Genomic DNA, 5,717 nt, shown 5'->3' with positions numbered 1-5,717 from the left:
TACAGCCCAACAAAGCAGCCGCAACTGCGGTACAAGGCAGTTCCAAGGGAGCTGTGGGATCTGCCGGGACAGTGAGAGGACCCTGCTATAACTGCGATCAACCCGGTCATTTCTCGAGGTTTTGTCCATACCCGCCCAAGAAGAAGCAGCAGACTTATAATGCTAGAGTGCACAGTACAATAGTGGATGAAATTCCAGAGGGAGAGCCCGTCACTGCTGGTAAGTTTACTGTCAATGAAAACCCTGCAGTTGTTCTATTTGATTCCGGATCATCGCATTCTTTTATGAGTCAAGCATTTGCACAGAAATATGAACAACTATGCACAGAATTGGGTTATGGTTACCGTATAAGTTCAGCAGGGGCTGATGTTTTGACCAACCGGATGGTTCGAGGGGCAACCCTTGAATTAGGTAGCAGAAAGTTCCGAGTGAACTTGATAGTTATGCCTGGGTTAGTCTTGGATGTCATTATAGGGATGAATTGGATGAAGGATTGGGGAGCAGTCATAGATACTGGAGGTCGAGTACTTACCCTTAAGGATCCCCTGGGTGAGGGTACTTTCCAAGTACCATTGCCTCGAAGAACAGACCTTATAAGTGTTACATGCGCTACGGCAGTCATTCCTATTCATCAGATTCCGGTAGTGTGTGAATTCCCGGACGTATTCCCGGATGAGCTACCTGGTCTTCCGCCAGATAGAGAGATTGAGTTTGGAATTGAGTTAGTCCCCGGAACAGCTCCGATTTCAAGGAGGCCCTATCGGATGCCTCCCGACGAGTTAGCTGAGCTAAAGAAGCAATTAGAAGATTTGTCGAAAAAGGGGTTTATTCGGCCAAGCAAGTCTGAATGGGGATGTCCAGCTTTGTTTGTGAAGAAAAAGAAAGAGGGCACGTTGAGAATGTGCGTAGATTATAGGCCACTCAATGCTGTGACCGTCAAGAATAAATATCCCTTGCCACATATTGATGTTCTGTTTGACCAATTATCCAAGGCCAAGGTGTTCTCAAAAATAGATTTGAGATCCGGTTATCATCAGATCAAGATTAGGCCACAGGATATACCAAAAACTGCATTTTCCACCAGATACGGGTTGTATGAGTATCTTGTCATGTCTTTTGGCTTGACAAATGCTCCCGCATATTTTATGTTTTTGATGAATACAGTTTTCACGCCAGAATTGGATAAGTTTGTGGTAGTATTCATCGATGACATTCTGGTGTACTCCGAGAATGAGAAAGATCACGAAGAGCATCTGAGAATTGTCTTGACCAGACTGAGAGATCATCAATTGTATGCTAAGTTTAGCAAATGCGAATTCTGGTTGAAGGAAGTCCCTTTCCTTGGTCACATTCTGTCAGAGAATGGAGTTTCAGTCGATCCAAGTAAGGTGCAAGAAGTTATGAATTGGAAAGCACCGACCTCAGTTCCTGAGATTAGAAGTTTCTTAGGACTAGCGGGTTATTACCGTCGCTTTATACCAGATTTCTCAAAGATCGCCAAACCGATGACGAGTCTCCTACAGAAGGATCACAAGTTTGTATGGACAGAGGAGTGTGAAGCAGCTTTCCACACTTTGCGGAAACTGTTGACCACTGCTCCTGTTCTAGCACAACCGGATATAGAGAAACCATTTGATGTGTTTTGCGACGCATCAAAGACTGGATTGGGTTGTGTTCTTATGCAAGAAAGGAGAGTCATAGCTTATGCATCACGTCAATTGAGAAAGCACGAGATCAACTATCCAACACATGATCTTGAACTTGCTGCAGTTGTGCACGCCCTAAAAATTTGGAGACATTACCTACTTGGTAATGTGTGCAATATTTTCACGGATCACAAGAGTCTTAAGTATATCTTTACCCAACCAGAGCTAAACATGAGACAACGTAGATGGTTGGAATTGATCAAAGATTACAACTTGAATGTGCAATATCATCCTGGCAAAGCCAATGTAGTGGCAGATGCTTTGAGCAGGAAGTCACATTACTTGACTGTGCAGCCATTATTTGAAGATGGATTCGATCTAATGCATCCTGCTGTGTTAAATAGTATTCAGATTAGTTGCTCTTTGGAGAGTAAGATAATAGAAGGTCAGAAAACTGACAAGGGAATATTCCACATCAAAGAGAAAATAAAAGAAAAGCCGTCTCAACACTTTAAAGTGGATGAACAGGGCGTGTTGTGGTTTGACAACCGTCTTGTGGTTCCCAAGGATCGAGAGCTTAGGAATAAACTCATGGATGAAGCTCACCTGTCTAAGCTATCTATCCATCCCGGAAGTAGTAAGATGTATCAAGAACTAAGATCTCGCTATTGGTGGACCAAAATGAAGAAAGAAATTACAGCATATGTTGTCAGATGTGACACATGTTGTCGAGTGAAAGCCATTCACATGAAACCTGCCGGTATGTTGCAACCTTTATCAGTCCCTAGTTGGAAGTGGGACGATATCAGTATGGATTTTATCACGGGTTTGCCCACTACTCAAAAAGGACATGATTCGATTTGGGTAATTGTGGACCGTCTTACCAAGACCGCTCATTTCTTGCCTGTCAAAACAGATTATCGACCACCTCAATATGCCGAGAAGTATATCGCAGAAATTGTGAGGTTGCATGGTATACCGAAGACCATAATATCTGATAGAGGCTCACAGTTCACGGCTCATTTTTGGGAACATTTACACAAAGGCTTAGGAACTAGTTTAATTCGCAGTACCGCTTATCATCCTCAGACAGATGGTCAGACTGAACGAGTAAATGCTGTTTTGGAGGATATGTTGAGAGCCTGTGTATTGTCTTCCAAGGGATCATGGGAGTCATGGTTACCGTTAGCTGAGTTTTCTTATAATAATAGCTATCAAGAAAGCATCAAGATGGCCCCATTCGAAGCTTTATATGGCAGAAAATGTAGAACACCAGTGAATTGGATCGAGCCTGGTGGTAGAAGGTATTATGGCATTGACTTTGTAGAAGAAGCCGAGAAGAAAGTTCATATTATTCAGCAGAATATGAAAGCTGCCCAATCACGTCAGAAAAGCTATGCAGACAAAAGAAGGAGACCCCTTGTGTTTGAAGTTGGTGATTATGTTTATCTGAAAGTCACACCAATGAAGAAGAAAAGGTTTGGAATCCGAAGAAAGCTTGCCGCAAGATTCGTAGGACCATACAAGATCTTGGAACGAAGAGGTCCGGTAGCCTACAAGCTAGAGTTACCTGAGACAATGAGTACAGTTTTCCCAGTTTTCCATGTATCACATCTCAAGAAATGCTTGCGTGTTCCGGAGGAAAGAATAGAACCTCGAGGTATTCAACTCAAATCAGATTTGGTGTATCGTGAGCAACCAGTCCGAGTGTTAGACACGAAGGAACGTGCTACTCAGAATAGTGTGGTGAAAACTTACAAGATACAGTGGGATCATCATGATGAGGGAGATGCAACTTGGGAAACAGGAGAGTATCTACAAAAAGCTTATGAAGAATTTTATAACAAATGGTTCGTAACCCAAATCTCGGGACGAGATTTTTATAAGGGGGGAGGGCTGTAACACCCCGGTGTTATGCCTACATCTAGGCACTGCTAAATCATACCTGTCATGCATCATCAAGCATCCTAATCCTACATGCATGATCTTGCATATAACAACTGAAACATTTCTTCGAAACATACGAAACATGTTTGTGAAAAGAAAATGATGCATACACTTATTAGAGTTGTTTTGCCCTGATTCTTGCTTGCTAGTTGAGTAGAAATTGTTGGTTAGGCTTGTAAATCATCTAGAATGGTTTAGCACAATTTTTGGAGCAAGGTTTGTATTTAAATTAATTCAAAATTTTGCTTCTAAAGTAAATTCCAAAAATTAGGGTTTTGAGTTAAAATTTAACTTTGATTCTATAATTTAAAATCTAGATAGGATTGGACTTTGGTTATAAAAGCAAAGTTGTAGGGAATTGAATTCTAAGCAATTTTCATTTTTGGTACATTTTCAAAAGAGGTCATTTTCTTGCTCAAAATAATGTTTGAATGGTGGCATTTAAAAATTTCTTGAAAATAAATTGAAAATCTTCATTTCCTTTTTCCTGGGCCGCCGCCTCGCTTTCGGCCCAGCCGCACAGGCGGCCCGGCCTGCCTCCGCGCCCGTCGCCCGCTCACCCGCTCCTGCCTCGGCCCAGCTGGCTCGCCGCGGCCCAGTCCACCGCGCGCTGCCTTCTCCTCCCGCGCGCCGCGCGTCCCGGCCGTGGCAGAGCTTGCCCGCCGCGTGGCCGCTCTGCGCTGGCGTCGCCCGCCGCGCGGCAGCCGTGGCCTGGCACTGCGCCCACACGCCCGCCTTCACCTGCCGGTGTCCGCGCACTCGCTCACTCGCGCCCTGCACTTCCTCCCCTTCTCCTCCACAGCCGCGAGCTCCGAGCTCCGCCGTCGCCGCGCTCGAGCTCCGCCGGCGTCCAACTCAAGCACCACCGCACCATTCTCCAATTCCTCGTGCCCCGAGCTCCGCCTCGCCTTCCTCGAAGTCGTGCTCGAACTTGCTCCGCCTTCCGAGCACAGGTCGGACCTCCCCGCGCCTCGCCACCGGCGTCCATGGCACCGCCATGCACGGCCGCCGTGGAGCGCCCTTTTCCTTCCCTCTCCAGCCTCGCATAGCGACCTTGCCGAGCTCGCTTTCTCCTCGCGCGTCTCCTACGCTCGCTCTCTGGCGTTGCCGTGGCCGGAGACGGCCGCTGGCCGCTGGCCGAGCCGCGCCGCCGCGCCAGCGCGCGCCCCGGCATGGCGCCTCGCCTCGGCTGGCCAAGCCGGCCAGGCAAAGCGGCCGTGGGCCGAAGCCCTGCCAGGCCGCCGCGCTCCTCCTTTTCGCTCGGGCCGCGCAGGCCGAAAGTGGCCATGGGCTAGTTCATCCGCAGGCCGGCCCAGTAGAGTTTTGAAGAATTGATTTCCATTTATTCATTTTTATTTGAAAACAGAAATGGTTTGCAAAATATTTGGATACTCAAAGTTGCTCCAAATTTGTTGAAACAAATTTTTCTAGGTTCCTTATTACCAGATCTACTTGGAAAAAATTATTGCATGTCATTTTGATATACTTTTCTATAGGATTTTATTCAATCTTGAATATTGCTGATAACTTGAAAAATATGTAGAAAAATATATAGGCTTCAGAAAAATATGATTCCAAGTTTGTTAATCTTCTTATGTCATGTACTTCCTAAGGAAAATATGTTTCATGCATGTGCTGTGGAAAACTTTGGAGGTGTAGTTCAAGTGCCTTTAAGGGCTGATTTTTGTTATTTTTGATAGAGAGCAAACTTTGTATAAAACATGCATGCGGTAATTTTTGTACAGTCATTATATGCTATGAAGAACTTAGGAAAAATATTAATTCTGTTGTTTGACACTTTTCATAGTACAAAGTAATTTCATGCTCATTTTCATGCTATAGCTTGTCATTTTTGTGTAGGATGGTTTACTTATCCAAATGCCATGAAATTTTTATGGTAGTCTGTTTAGAGTAGTAGTATGCTACTGTAATTTTCTCAGATTTTTAGGAGCATCAGAAATATAGGTTGCTATTCAAACCTATTATTAATTAGGGTTTAAGCAAGTGTCGCTTTAAGTGTGATTAAAAAAATCGTAAAGCTTTGGTGTATCTTTGAAGCATTTCATAAGATAGGTTAACTTAACATATTAGTAGTAGAAGAGAATGCAGTAGATGACATGTATT

This window comes from Miscanthus floridulus, chromosome 19 (genome assembly GCF_019320115.1).
Source record: "Miscanthus floridulus cultivar M001 chromosome 19, ASM1932011v1, whole genome shotgun sequence".
Classification (NCBI taxonomy): Eukaryota; Viridiplantae; Streptophyta; class Magnoliopsida; order Poales; family Poaceae; genus Miscanthus; species Miscanthus floridulus.
The sequence above is the reverse complement of the archived record's forward strand: the minus strand, read 5'-3'. Positions refer to the sequence as shown.